The sequence below is a fragment of the Lycorma delicatula genome, chromosome 2 (genome assembly GCF_047948215.1).
Source record: "Lycorma delicatula isolate Av1 chromosome 2, ASM4794821v1, whole genome shotgun sequence".
In the NCBI taxonomy this organism is placed as follows: Eukaryota; Metazoa; Arthropoda; class Insecta; order Hemiptera; family Fulgoridae; genus Lycorma; species Lycorma delicatula.
Genome location: NC_134456.1, coordinates 8589663 through 8606369, shown reverse-complemented (window position 1 = coordinate 8606369; position 16707 = coordinate 8589663). Strand labels below are relative to the sequence as shown.

General features: G+C 28.2%; 1 protein-coding gene across 3 annotated transcripts in view; it reads left to right on the top strand.

The window, feature by feature from the left end:
- LOC142320462 (breast cancer anti-estrogen resistance protein 3 homolog) overlaps window positions 1-16707 on the top strand; it is a 416915-nt gene that overhangs the window by 239549 nt on the left and 160659 nt on the right. The window contains exon 1 of one of the 3 annotated variants that reach the window (XM_075358263.1): window positions 4043-4196. The exons of the other annotated variants lie outside the window; for them this stretch is intronic. The gene's annotated coding sequence lies outside the window, so the exon portion shown is untranslated. Of the gene's footprint in view, window positions 1-4042; window positions 4197-16707 lie in introns of those variants that run through there. 3 annotated transcript variants of the gene reach the window in all.

The following is a 16707-nucleotide window of genomic DNA, read 5'->3' as shown; positions in this document are numbered from 1 at the left end:
GTGGTATACTTTGTTAAGTCTCCATAAAATTCGTATATATTTTTTACAAATATCTAAAAGAAAGTTAATTTGGTTTAAATTTAAACATTATTCTACTACATTTTGGTCTGTTACTTTTGAAATGAAAGTCCACTTTATTAAAGTACTATTTATTCTTTCACTTAATCCTAAATTAAAACGCGTTTTATAATTATTTTAAAAAAATATTATATTTATAGTCACATCAACAATTAAAATCATTAGCCGATCAATTAAAGATTATATTTGTTGTTAAACCGATCTCCGCGGCGGAGTGGTAGGGTCTTGGCCTTTCATCCGGACGTCCCGGGTTCAAATCCCGGTCACGTATGACATTTTTCATAGGCTACAAAAATTCTATTTCCATATCCCACTCATAAGCTTTAGGCTTATGTGAAGTTATATCTATTCAAGAAAAAAAATGTAAAGGGACCGGTAAATGTATATTCTTGAACATACTTAGGCTGATCTTTCCTGAGACGTGTGGTTAATTGAATCCCGTCCACCAAATAACACTAGTATCCACGATCTAATATCCAAATCCGTATCTATCTTTACTTGGATTTGAACCTTAGTACTCCTTGCTTCGATCAGCTGATTTACTATGACGAGTTTACTACTAGACCAACACGGTGGGTTTTTATAAATTTTGTTACGTTGTTATAAATCGTTGACGTAATTAGAATATAAAAGAACAAACTTAAGCCAAATTAAAATAAGTGTGTCTTCAAGTATTTTTTTTTTTTGGCTTTATTACAATTTTATACGGAAACCAAAGTAACTTAATAATATATGCTGGAATTCACCTAAATAAAACTCTACGCGTATCATCTTGCCTTCTTCATATATTCTCGTATATAGTATAATGTTATCTGTTGGGATCCTTGAAAAAGTCTGAATGAGTGTTTAATAGACAGTAGGCTGTCAGATTGTTATCTGGCGCTCATTAGTGTACGTACTTACTGGCGCGGTAAGTATGAATACTTATCCTTGGATTTATATTTATGAATGTACAATCTTTTCTAAAAAAAAAAAATAATATTCTTAAAAAATATCAATATCCACCTTTACTCCACCAGACAACGGAATTTTTGTCAGCATAATTTTTTGGCTTATGAGAAAGGCCCTTATTTATTGTTATACCAGCAATAACGGACTTACGTCCACGTAATAATATATTTTTGCGTGTGAGAAATTCCATCTCTTATCGGGATTCGAACCCTGGGACCTCCGGATGAAAGGTCATGACCCTATCTCTTCACCACAAATATCAAAGATCTTATACTATCACTGACATTTTTAATAATTTGCCAAACTATTTGAAAGATATTCTCATCAATTTATTTAAAATATAATTAAAAGATTTTCTTTTACGAAAACAATATTACTTTGTCAATGAATTTTTAGATAATAGTAATTTAAAAAATAATAATAATAGCCCTGATTTTCTGTCATTCCATTTAGCTTTTTACATAAATATGTGGTTAAAATAATTTTCAATAGCGGTTTCGGCAATGTGAATTATTTTGAAGTAATTATTTGTTTTTAATGTATTTACCTTAACATTATTTCATGTGTTTGTATTTAAATAATTAATCCGGACTCAAAACACATCTAATTTTTAACTAATTCGTTTTTATGTTTATAATTTATCCTATATTGATGCGATCAATATAATGTATTTTTATGTACCAGTCGGAATAAAGATCTATAGATTTATATATTTTATAATGGAATTGTCTAATTAGTATAAGAATGCGATATCGGTGTTCTTTGGTGGTTGAGTTTCAATTAACCACGCATCTCAGGAACGGTCGAACTGAGAATGTACAAGACTAACACTTCATTTACACTCATACATATCATTCTCATTCATCTTCTGAAGTATTATTTGAAAGGTAATTACCGGAGGCTAAACAGGAAAAATAAAAGTATAAGAATGCCAGCTTGAAACTTTTTATCATTTCAAGAAAAAAGGTTTTTTTATGTCATCACTCCTTTATAGAGTGTTGAATAAGAAGAAACACCATCAGAAAGTATCTTAGTTACCTAAGGGGTAACTAAAAGGGTATGTGAAAAACTCTACCAACTTATTGAATAAAACTTTGAGATACGTGACCCATAAAGTTCATTTATATCTGACGTCTTGATTGGTTGTGATCAAAATTAATTAGCTTCAATGATCCATATAGTGAAATCATCATGCCAAATTTCTTCCAAATTGGATTATATATATTATTATTATCCATTGCAAAAATTGTTTTATTTTGGAGGAAGTTCATGAAACCTTACGATCTACAAAAAACTTCCACATGCATAATTTGACTCGATTAGCAAACTACCATTATAATAGAATATTGTATAGGTATAACTTTATAGCTGGAAATTATTTAATATTTAGGTACTGCGAGCGGATGTTAAATAGTGAATGGAGTTGATAAGGTACGAATAAAGAGAGCCACGACCAAAAAGAAAAGATGAAAAGATATAACATAGAATTTTGTAAAAAAATTAAAATCGTTTAGCCTATCAGCTCACCAAACATCTGTACAACAAAAAATTTATTTCTTTCAATACAAAATTAAGACAGTATATGATAGTAATTCGACGTGATCCCATTACGTAGCAGAATGTTTAACCCTTAGCAGACACCGTGATTTAAGTAAACTGGAAATGGAAAAAATAATATTTAGGAAAATATTGGGACCAATCAAAGAAAATGTTTTTTATGTCAAAGACTACATCGGCCCAGTCACTGCGGTGTTACCGGCAGTATACAACAATTATGTCATTCCAATTTACCGAGGCGTGTTTATGTTATTCTAACGGAAACGCAAATGCTGCCACTCGACGGAAAAGGTTCGGAAACAAAATATCAGACCGGAACAACTTGGACTGAAGAAAGGAAAGAAAAATTCAGGGAGATTATGATAGAAATGAGGAAGAACGTAAACTTTCAAAAATGAATTAATTGAATCTCGTGGTCTAAAGAGGTCTATTCAAATCAAAAAAATAATTTAGTATGCCGGCTGTAGAAGTTATGTTGATCTTAAAAAGATTAATACGGGACAGAAAGTTATGGAAAATTGCATAAAACCAGTAAATATAACCAAAGTTTTTTTTTAATATTTGCCTCCGAAGGAATTAAAAATAATATTTTATTTTTTTCGCTTCATAAATTTTCAAAAAAATATATTTATACTTTTAAATTACACTTTTTTAATATTGTGGGTGAATTATGGTTCTTTGTTTTGTTAATAATTGAATTAAAAATATTAAATTACACAAAACAAAAATTAATTTATTACGTTCAAATTATTTAGATTAAATAACTTCCGAGTAGGGTGCAAGTTTTCTAAATTGAATTACGTAATTTAATTCGACCAAGTGGGACTACACTCCATGGCTGGTAATCAACAAAATAGGGTATATAATTTTATTTAGCTCGGCATAATACTTATAACATAAAAGGTGAGATCATATTTATTTATATTGTTATTGTGTATAAAATTCCTTTTACTGTAAAAGTTTGTTTAAGAAAATTATTATATATATATACTGAAGAATTATAAGCAGGAACACGTGGCTCTCCCTATGGTATGTGGATGGATATACAATGAGAATACTGTTTCCTATTCGACGAATTGTAAACACAAGTATGTGTATAGATAATAGGTAAATGGAGTGGTACGCTATGCACTTCTTTGCTTCCGAAATGTTTAATACGGTTCCATAAAAAAAATAAACGTACGCACGCACGCACAAGATACGTACAAAACGTATACTATTATTACGGCCGGTTACCGTGACGAACGCATGCGCAGAGCTATCGACCTCTTATAAAATGCAAGATGATCAGTTGGGCTGCGCGGTTTGAGGTGCGCAGATGGTATACAGCCGGTTGTGGTTCTCGTTGCTCGAGCCGCCGATCAATATTCGCGTCGGCTGTGATTCCATTCACAGCTAGTGAGGAGTTGGACCGCCGGTTCTAGAGTCTCTAGTGATTGTGACTCGGAGTGTGAGTTTGTAAAGTCTTCTTATACGGTGGGGTGTGGTTTAACACAACCACGCTCATATGACAGACTCCGTTCGGTACCGAACTGTATCTGCTAATAACTATTTACATTTAGCTTACTCTTCGATTATGTTTTTGGACGTCGACATCAAACAGATTTACGGTAAAATTAATTTATTTTGTTATTTTTATCGATTTGAAATAATAATGTTGTTTACATTGTTTAATAATATTTAATTTACATATTAATAGCAACAATTGATTGTAGTATCGTATCACATTATATTTATTTTCATATTCTGCATATTAATGAATTTATTTTAGAATATGCCATACATCGTCTGTACTACTCATATTAGTTTTTGATACGATCTGACCTTAAAATAAATGTACTTGTATTGTTTTTTGTTTGCTTTTTTATCAGTTATAAAAAACCTCCGCATCTTACTCTATTTTTTAACGTTAGTATTATTTTTAAATTAAGTTACATGAGAACAGAAACTTTTTTATTAATAATTTTAACATTTGTAATGTAATTTTTACATTTAACAATTTCTGTCCTTCCCCTTCTTTAGATCGCAACGTTATCTGTTTCATATACAGTATTGTAATATTTGTCTTCCTCTACGACATTTATTCTTCATAGTCTTTTAGAATAAAAAACATCTTTTAAATCTTTAATATTTTTTTTTTAAAACCTGCCTTAACTAGATTAAGCTTTTTACTATATTATTATATTTCAAATGTATTTTTTTGTTATAACGCGGTAATTTAACTAAATAATAAAAATGTTAATTTACCCGTATGTTTATAATTATGAATGTATTACCTTTACAAAAAAAGCCTTTTAAAATAAAAACTCTATCAAACCAGACAACGTAACTCTTTTCGGTGTACCTCAAAATATCATACTTTGGTTTACGATAAAGAGTCTTATCTGTTCCTTCGCTACATTTAAAATATGTTTGAAAGACTTTCTTTTACAGAAAATATTGTGTTGTCGATTAATTTATAATAATAGTAATTAAAAATCTTTAAAAAAATGTTATTTCCATATATTCCTTTCCACGTAAATAATTTTCATCGTTGTCTTCTGAATTGTGAATTTTTATATTGTTATTTCTTATATTTAGTATCTTCATATATTTACTTTAACGTTATTTCAAGTACTTATTATATTTTAGATAATTAATATCTGATCTACGTTTTATTTTACACGACGGATCAAAAAGGAATGTCATGTATTTAGGATCTATGTATGTTTGTTTGTACCACCGTAGTAGCAGTTCAACGGCTGAACCGATTTAGATATATGAGTCTACGTTGGAATCCTTGTGTTACTCGGAGTGTTATAGGCTATACATAAGCAGGTAATTCAAAAGGAAAAGGAAATAATTTGGAAAATGATTTTAAAATTTGTAGTAAGGAAAAAATTTATACAAACATATGTCCGAGAAAACGCTTTGATATCGAGTTACGGCTAGCGAAAAATTTCGCGCGGATTTCAGTTACTCCGGTGAAATTTCATTATATTAAGAATAAACGGGATGTTTTGTTTTGCTTTCTGACTGAAAAATCGAATAACACAGGTCCCAGAACATTTCCCATAGTTATCATGATATTCAATGTAAAACAAACATTTGGTGACGGAAAACAATTTCTCAAGTTTGAAGTACAATAACTTTGTTAAATGACTAATAAATGTGTTAATTTTATTATCAAAACTTGTAGAAAATTGATGTAATAAAGTCCATGAAAAACGAAAAATCAACTTTTATTAATAACAAAATTAACAAAAAAATCTTATGAATTTGTAAAAATTAAAAACAGGTGTTTTTAGTAAAAAATAAATCTAGATTTTTAATAAATTACAATATTTTTAATTTACTTAAAAAAAAATTACAATGATTTATATTCTAATAATTTATTACACGATTGCCCAGAAAGGGGTGTAATGTATTTAGGGTGTTGTATATTTGTGTGAATGTATTTGTTCCATCGTAGCAGCTCGACGGCTGAACCGATTTAGATGTACGACCCCGCGTTGGAATACTTACGTTACCAGGAGTAATTTTATATATATATAAATCTTTAATTATACTATACTAGTAATTATCCTACATTAAATAGCAATGTTTTTTGACAGTCCTGATTATTAATATTTGACTGTTCTATAATTAATTGTGTATTTGTGATGCCGCATTGATTGAAGTTTTACCGTAGTTTCCCTTGATTCATCCACACTGTTGCTGGAGCAGTTCTTATTTTTTATTTGTGAAGTAGCATATCTACTATTCCTTCCGATTTATGTAATGTATTACTCTGTACCAGCCTGCATAAAATATTTATGTTACTCTCTACATAAAAAATTTTTTTAAATTCCGTAATCTATCTTTAGATGACCGATAGAATTCTTTTCTCTATAATAATATAATTTTTTTACTTCGTTCATCGTTTGTAATTTTATTTAAAAAAAACCTTGTATAACATTAGATTCCAAGTATTAATTTTTATCGTTCATTGTTAATTTCCTTTTGTCACATTTTATTATTTTTATTTTGTTATCTTCTTAAATTAATTACAGTGAATCCATAGAATTTATTTTACTATTATTAATTTAATTTATTTATAGTTCAGTTAAAATAACCGTAAATCATATGTGCAAGGATTCCCAAATAATAATATTGTTTTAAACTATATAAAATTTTATATATTTTTTTTTATTGATTATTCTACAGAGCTCAATTTTTTCATTTCATTTTCTTATATTTATAATTTACAAAAAAATAAATATTCGATTCAGATAGTAACATAATTGTACATTACTTAAATCACTTAAGTAATGCTTGGTTTATTATTCCATCGATAAAAAAAAAACCATAAGAATCGAGGTAAACCATCCAAAAATTAGTGGTCAGACTGGCATTATTATGTAAGAAATTTAGTAATTTATAATCTATATTAATGAATATAATTAATTATTTCATAACACAATAGTGATTCAATTGTGCAAAGATAAATTTTAAGGCATTAATTACTATTTGTGTACATATTTGAAGTGTACACATATAAAAACAATTTCCGTTTATTTAATAGTAGCTCTTGTTTAAAAACTCATCAAAAGAAAATCTGTTTCAGTTAAAAAAAAAATGTATTTAGATAGTTGAATAAAAATTTATTAAAAACAGAAGCATAAAAAGGTCCTTTATCGTTGGCGAAGTATTTTAATAATTTTGTCTAATTTGATGCACTGAATTATTATTTTTTTTATCATCAAACAAAAATCTGCTTTCTATTTTTGTATCATTAAAATTTGTTCGAATTTTCTCAGTTCGAAGATATAGTATATACATTTTACGCGATTTTATTAATAATAAAATATATATGTATTTACGCGATTGTAGGCATAATAAATATTTAATAATAATAATAATGATAAGTTTAGCGTTTATTAAGACACTTCAAACTGAAGCAGATGGTTTGATTATGGTACAGAAAAATTAATTTGTTTATCGTATGAAAATTTAATAACTAACAATAACCCCCCCCCCCCAAAAAATTGTATTCACAACAAAAATATTGTTACTATTTTATTAAGAAAATCGTAGTAAATATGAGGGGAAAATTTTTAAAATCCCACGAAACCATTTTGAAGAAACATTTCTACTGCAGCGCTCCCTGTCTGATTATAATCATACAACTAATCTAAGAACCTGCTCTGAGATGATACCTACGTATTACAAAAAATCGCATCAAAATTGGTTCAACCGTTTTAGAGAAACACATCTACTGCAGCGTTATCTAGTGGCCTATAACCGTAAAACATGTATGAACCTGCTCTGAAGTGATACATGTAATGCAAAAATCCCCCATCGAAATCGGTCCAGTAGTTTTTCAGGAAAATGGTACTCAGACACGCACGCACACACACACACAACCTCTTACCCCAAACGCATATATCGTCTCCGTTCCGTCTTGGGTAAAAATATGAGGTTATGAAAAACGGTATGATATAAAAAAAAATTGTAGTATAAATTTGATCACAGCAAATTGTTTCTGTAAAAGAAAATTTTTTATTGTATTTTAAATAAATTGCTGGAAAACTTTTAAACAGTCAGGTAGCTCATTAAAAATGCTAACGGAAGAAAAATAATAAATAAATTAATAATAATAAATAAAGCCCTTTTTTGTAAGCCGATGTATTGTGTTTGAATTAGACAAAAAGTTTTTATTGTCAAGTTTGAAAGAGATAGATGTTATTATTTTTATTAACAAGGGATTATTATTTTTAGCAAAGATTGAACATCAATTTTTTCATGGTTGATACCTGAGAAATATATATATATATGAAGGATTTGGGGATTAGTTTCTAATTTTTGTCAATGGCCTGCATAATTTTTTTTTCTGCAAGAAACAGTTTGAAAATATTTTTATTTATCCAAAAAAATATTTTGTTGACATAATTGCATTAAACTTAATTGAGACAGTATTTTGAGTATTGTATGCTTCATTTATTGCATTATTTGCCTTCCTTTATAGTTTTCATTTTTATTATTGTTTTTAATAAAAAATATATAAAAAAAACTATCAACAACAACCTTAAATTATGTTAGTTATTTTTCTAAAGGATTGAATTCAAAACCATTTAATTGTATTCCTGATGATGGGACCAACGCCGAAAGTGCTCCTGTGTTTTCTATTCTGTTGGTAAACTTGTTTGTAACATTTGATTCATGTTAATATCGAGTCTTTTGAATTAGTTCTGCCTAACGGTTTTTTTATTGCATATCTGCAAATATATTATTACTTCCTTGTACGAAGTAAAGGAAGTATTGTGATCGCAAAAAATCTCGGTTTACATATTTCAACGGAAATATCCATTTTGACCATCCCTGAATCCATCTTGACTAGTTTCGGCGTGACGTCTGTTCGTAGGTTTGTATATATCTCGCATCTCAAAAACGATTAGCCGTAGGATGTTGAAATTTTGGATTTAGGAATGTTGTAACATCTAGTTGTGAACCTCATCTTTTGATTGCAATCGACTGAATTTAAAGTGTCCAAAAAAGTTCAAAATAAAAAAAAATTGGATTTTTGATATTTTCTTAACTGCAGTAATAAGCCCTTATTTGGGTGCTTTTCAATGATATATCATGTGTTACTTATTTTCATTGCTTTCAGTTATAGGCATATAAAATTTTAATTAATGAAATATTCCGATCTTGCAAAGGAAGGCACATCGGTTCGAATCGGACTTCATTTCCTTTTTTTAACTTTTTTTTTTTTAAATTTAAATGTGTTGATTTATTAATAATTATTAACCTCTTATTGTAAAAAACAATTTACGATAAATAATTATTCAATAACAATAAAAAAATGAAAAAAATATCAGAAGTTATTAATGAAATAAAATTTTATGTACTATTAATTTAATAAAAAATGTGTATATATAATTTAATAGGGGTACAAGGAAGTCATGTGCTGGCCACATCAGATTTTTATTATTGTTATAAAAAAATATATATATATAAAAAATTATCAACAACCTTAAATTTGTTTAGTTATTTTTCGAAAATATTGACTTCAATCATTTAATTGTATTCCTGATGATGGCACCAACGCCGAAAGTGCTCCTGTATTTTTTATTCTGTTGTTTGTAAACTTGTTCGTAACATTTCATTCATGTTAACTAACATTGGGTCTTTTGAATTAGTTCTTGCCTACGGTTTTCTCATCGCACATTTGCAAATAAATAAATTTATTATTAATTTTAAATAACCACGTAACCGAAATTAGTTAAAATATTTGTTTTTTAAAAATTGTTTAATTTAAATATGATGACGGATTATAATAATATGTGGTAATGTTTTAATATTTTACACTGTCTTCCACTAATAAATAAAAAAATATTTTACGAGGCTGTAATATTCATTAGTGTTTTTCCTGTATTTTCCAGGATTATTTGATACGTTTCGTTCTTTATATTTTATTTTATCAGTCCACTTAATTTTCAAAATTTTTGTAAAATATATTTTTTATTTTTTTTAATGCTTTTATAACTTTTTAATTGCCCATGTTTTATTACTTAATACTTTGTATTATGAAAAAATTCCTAACGTGAAACTATTATTACATATATTTATTTGATGATGGTAAAGTACATAAAATTTTGATTTTGGGGGTAGTTTATAAATTCCATATAAAGAAATAAATCCTTTAAAAAAGTAACTGTCTCAACATTTATGATGGATTCAGTAAAATCATAATGGAACCTTGATCGGTACATATTGTTTCTGTAAAAGAAAATTTTTAATTGTATTTTAAATAAATTGTTGGGAAAACATTTTAAATGTTTCGGTAGTTTCTTAAAAATGGCAACGTAAGCAAAATAAAAGGTCCTTTTTTTGTAAGCCGAAGTATTGTGTTTGAGATACAAAAAGCGTTTCTATTGTCTGATTTGTCAAAGTAGATATTACTATTTTATAATAATAAGAACCGGTTATTAATTTCAGCAGACATTATACATTAATAAATATTAACAAAATTATTACATTTTTATTTTTCTAAATGTCTTGTATTTACACGATTCATGTTTATGGATCTCGATAATTTGAAAATTTGTTGTAATCTTTTGAGAGATCCCGAAAAATGACATTATACTTTTTATAAGAGAATTTTTGCGTATGTTGAAATAATAAATATTTAACAATAATGAAAACTTAGCTCTTTATAAAGATGCTTCAAAGCAAAACGGTATAGTACGGTTTGATTTTGTTACAAACGAAATCAATTTGATCGTCTCGCTAGAATTTATCTACAAATCGCTCAGAAAGTTCACATAATGGACAATAGAAATAGTGTCGTTATTATTAATGGGTATTCTATCCACGCACACAGTGTTCGTGAAGTGAAGATTTTACTTCTGTATTCTTAACTAAATGTGAAATCTTAGCTCCTTGTTTACGTTTGGTCTTTCGACTTTTATCCATTGATGTTGTAAATTACACAATAAAACTGTAGTAGTCGTTTAATATTTTTTATAAATAAATTTTATACTAAAATAATAACTTTATTTTAGGAGTTAATAGACGGGGAAAGGGTGGTGAGGGAGAGGGAAGGGAGAGAGAGAGAGAGAGATGGTTTTCTTTAACTTTACCATTTAAAAAATATAATTTATTTTTCGTAGTTAGGTTTTCCTTTTTTGACTGTTATCGTATTTTACCGATAAAAATATTAAGATACTCGTGATTTAAAAAAAAATACTGAATCTTGATTAATAAATCCTCTCTCTCTCTCTCTCTCTCTCTCTTTATCTCTGTTGTATGCGTGTGCAAAATAAAATACAACGGCAGCGCGTTGTATTTTATTTGGCTTAATACCTTAGGAATTTAATCTACAAACATGAAATTTGGTGTGACAGCAATATTAGGAAAATTTTATTTATAAAATAGTTAGACTACTTCATTTTTTTACCTTATTAGAAAAAATGTATTCGAAAATACTCGTACATGATTTTGGGAAAAAAATACGTTGATGGAAAACATTAATTAAACACAATCAACCAGTAATATTTTTATCTTTGCTTTTTTTTTTGTAACTTTTAACCTCTAAATTTGCTATTAAATCATATTTTTAATATAATCTGTTGGCTGAGTGGATATATATTACTTAATTTTTTTTTTTAAGAAGAAGATTGAATTCATAATTTTTTAATTTAATTTTTTGTAGAAATTTTCAGAAATATTGTATTGAGTTTGTTCTTATTTTTAATTTTGTGCTTTATAACTAAGTACACCTGAGCCCAGAATAGAGTATATTATAATCTTACAACTGGTTGATTAATCGCTGAAGATTTTACTTCCCTGGCTAGACAGTATAATATATAAGGGAAAATATAATCATCAAACAGGATTTTTTTTTTATAACTTGTCTCATAACCCTCCTCTAAACAGAAAACAATTTTAGCATTGTAAAATTCCGGAGAGGAATGTTGACTGCCTTTTTTTTTCTTTAATATCTCCAGACCGGATGGACCCACTTCGATAAAATTTGGCACGATGATCTGTATTTATGAAGCTTTGATGTCTTTTAATTTTGGTCCACTTAGTGGACCAAAATACATAGGACTTTGTGGATCGTAAAATTTTAATTCAAGGTATAATTTTTTTTTTATATATATAATTTAATGCCGCTTAGGTCGTTAAAGATACTTCCGTCGGTATTTATTTTTATTGAAACCTCCATAAAGGAGCGGGACAAAAAAAAACCGTTTTTGTTTTTTTATCGTTTCTGGGTTGTCAGATTCTTGTGATAATTAGATAAAATAAATAAAATAGAATTATTCAGATCGGTGCGTTATAATAAATTATATAGATTACATCTTTATAAGATAGATTATATAAAACAATTATAAGATAAAAAACAGATATGATTAAAGAACTTTTTATGTAAGAACGGATGAAAGAGTAAGATAAATACGTTAATTGTAGAAAATTATTACAAAATAATTCATATGCAAAAGGTACTACTGTAAATTATTTTGAGCTCATATTTATGTACACGTTGAATAGAATACAGAGGATTTTTATTATTATTGTTTTTGTTGTATTTAGTATTACACAAAAATTAGTTGACAGAATTGTTTCTGTGAAGGAAAATCGTTCAATTGTATTTTAAATGAATTTGTGGTAAGATTTATCAAACGGTTCGGTGATTTATTAAAAATGTCAAAGGATGTGATAGGCCCTTTCTCGTAACCCGAAGTATTGTGCTGTGTTATAAGAAAACAGTTCAGTAGTCTGATTACACTGGATATTATTATTTTTTTTTTTTTTTTAAGAATAACTGAATATTGTTTTTAGCTAAGATTGGACTTTCATAAATATAAACCCGAATGGTAAATAAACATATTTCATTTTCTAAATATCGGTATACACATTTTAAAATTAGGGGCGGTAAATAATGTTCTGATAGCCCATTTTTGTATCTTAAAAAATCATCTTGATTTTTTGATCGAGCCCCAAGAGATTATAATCTATTTAAGACAGAAATATATGTAGGCATAATAAATGTTTAATAATTATAATTTATTAACGTAAATTACAATTTATTAATAAATGAAAAATAAGAGTCTACCAACTGAGAAACAAAAAATAAGTTAAGAAAACAAAAATCCAAGTGGTAAGTCATTTATCGATTGAAAATTAAACTTTTCCACTGTTATTTACTACAAAATCCTGAAAAAGATAAACCAAACGTGATATTTCCTCTATTAACCGAAAATTTATCATATTTTTCATTATTTTTATCATAATTTACAAGTTTAGTGTTTTATTATGGCGTTTCATATCAAAAGTATGGTTTGATTGTGTTTCATGATTCCATTACATTATTATATCAATTTGGTTATATAGTTGGCTTTTTCATTCAGGGGTGAGGATATTAAATCTAATTCTTTCTTATTTTTTTCATCAGTTATGGTTTTGTTTGATATTTTCAGATGGGATCAAACGATTATTATGGAATTTTGTAGGGTGACTTTTAAATATGTTTCATTAATGCTATTTAATTTTAATTATAATTGGTCAAGAATGTAAGGGGAGATATGATAACTATGGGTTCCATGTTTTAACATTTTACTCAGATTAAAATATATATATATATTTTTTTTTACATAATTTTTACTTGCTTAATTATACGCTTTAATACTCCATTTGACATTCCTCCCAAGTAGGGCAACTCTGAGTTAATTTTAAAAAAATATATATTTTCTTTAAAATAAATATTAGTGTTAATTTATCTAAAGATGTTAGTAATAATACTCTGACTTTATATTACTGCCTGGAGAGTTTATCAGTACAGGATGTCAGTTTTTACTGTTATAGTATCCGTCTTTAATAAATTCATTTACTAAGATAAATATAGTATTTCCTGTATTATTCATTAAAAATCGGTTTTATTGTTGTTTCGTATAATACGAGTAGATAGCCAGACTTCTAGGCTCTCTAAAAGCTTTCGACTTAGTACCAAGGAAGTTCGTAGCCTTAAGAACCCTAGAAAGATCGAAAATTCCCAAAAACCAACCGGGTGGTTGAGCGGAAGGGGGTTTAAAAACATGTTCAATCTATAATATCTCCTGACTTAACGATTTCGATAGACCCACTTCCCTGTTATTCCTGGTTTGGGATGTTTATTTTCCTTTAGAATTTTTATATCTTTTTTTTTTTTTAATAAACAATAAAATAAAGGAATATTTGATTGAAAAAAATAAGTACAAATAGTTTACTTTCGTAACATTTACATAACTTTTAAAAATGAAGGTCGTCGATAACTATCTTGTTTACAGCACTAAACATAATGTCCAACCTTACTCGCAACTAAAGTCAATGATTTCGATGCCTTTTTTCAATTTCTAGATGAGGTTCAGTTGGAGATTCCATTAAATATTTAAAAAATTTTTTATTGGTCGTAATTATTGCTTAGTACTGAATTTTTTACGCGTAATTACATATAATCTGATGACATTATGATATGTAATGTATTTATTTTCACGAGAAAGTTTAAGAATTGCATATTATTTGGAAAAGTAATAAATACGTTCGCTCTCAAGAAAGCCTTGTCACACACTCGTTAATAATTATTTTATGTAGTTTCGTCGCATTCATTTTTTTTTAGTTCAAACTGCAGGTTTCATTAAAGATTTCCGCTCGCGTAATAATTTTTTTTAATGTTTCCAGCCGTTTTTTTTAATGTAAAATCGAAAGAAATTCGTTAACAAAAAAAAAAAAAAACTCCTGAATTTACTGGATCTCCTTTTGTCATTTATAAATTACATGCGCTCAAATAATTTCAATTAACGACGTCTGAATTATTATTTATTTAGTATTTTAATTTTTTTTATTTTATTTTTCTAATGTGTACGTTGCAATCTGTTCAGTTAGTGAGCAATAAGCAACCTCCCTACGGTCCAACGAGATGTAGATGATATGTATGAGTGTAAATGAAGTGTACTCTCGTACAGATTCGGCCGCCATTCCTGAGGTTGTGGTTAATTTTAAATGCGGTTAATTGAACCCCAACCACCAAACTATACCGGTATCCAATGTATAGCATTTAAATCCATGTAAAAGCAACTAATTTTTACTAGGATTTGAACTTCAGAACATTCGGCTTCAAAAATCAGCTGTTAAACAACTGATTTGGGACGACGATTTAACCAATAGATCAAATTTGTAATAATTATATAATGTAGTTCAATTTTTAATGGTATATGACGTGAGCTGTTTGTAACTATTATTATTTTTTTTTTTTTAACTATTTGTGTTTTTTTTTCTAATGCTGCTCTGATCAAGGTTTTACCACCACAGTTTCGGTTTTATCAATTAAAATCTTGGGCAGTCCCTCTTTTTTCAGATTCTTTTTTTATTTTTGTCAGATTTGATCACCTTGATCAAATGGCGCGCCATTTGTTCAAGCTGACAAAAGTTTACTGAAAATTTTGATCTTTTCCACAATTTCACTTTTAGTATTCTGTAAGAAAGTCTTTATTTAAAGTCCCTGTGGTATATTTCAAATAAAAATCTGTCGAGAGCAAAACCAGGGAAATTATTAAAACATTTGCCGGTTTTTTTTTACACCATTATTTTATTTTGGTAAGTACAGGATAACTGTCTTGTCATAATTACGAAAGAAAAATTAATTTCGTAGCGTATGAAAAATAAAAAGCTTGACCAGAATTCGAATAACCGGTAATGAAATTTCCAAACGCTGTTAATTCACCAAGGAGGTGGGAATGTTACATATGTATATATATATATATATATATACTCACCCGTATTTTAAAATATGCCGATTATTTTCGTGAAATAAATGAAGGAAGTGGAGAATTTGGAAAACATTAAGTAATATTTCCACATTTCAAATAGCCTTAACTAACGCTCGTTAGTAATACCTTTAGGATGAATCTTTCTTGTTATTATCAAGGTGCAGGTTTTTCGCCTTTCTTGTTTGTTGCAAACTGCTTTTTTTTCATGTGGGAAGAGATTTTTGCGGTTGTACATATATCTTAATTGTAACAGAATAAAAAAATTTTAAACAAATGTAAAGAGGTGTAACAACTTAAAAGAAATTAGTAAAAATATAATAAATAATTATTTTTCAGTTGTTTTAAATTTTGATTTGAGTAAGCATAAAATTTTAATATTCAGTTAGATAATGGAACCCACCGGGTTGGTCTAGTTGGTAAACGCGTCTTCCCAAATCAGCTGATTTGGAAGTCGAGAGTTCCAGCGTTCAAGTCCTACTAAAGTCAGTTATTTTTACACGGATTTGAATACTAGATCGTGGATACCGGTGTTCTTTGGTGGTTGGGTTTCCATTAACCACACACAGCTTAGGTAGGAATGGTCGAACTGAGAATGTACAAGACTACAGTTCATTCACACACAATACATATCATCCTCATTCATCCTCTGAAGTATTATCTGAACGGTAGTTACCGGAGGCTAAACAAGAAAAGAAAGATATATCTCGCGTAACTCAAAAACGATTAGCCGTAGGATGTTAAAATGAGACTGATGTAACATCTAGTTATGCATCTCCTCTTTTGCCTGCAATCAACCGGGCCAAAATTGTCAAAAAAGCCCAAAATCAAAAAAAATCTTGGATTTTGGACT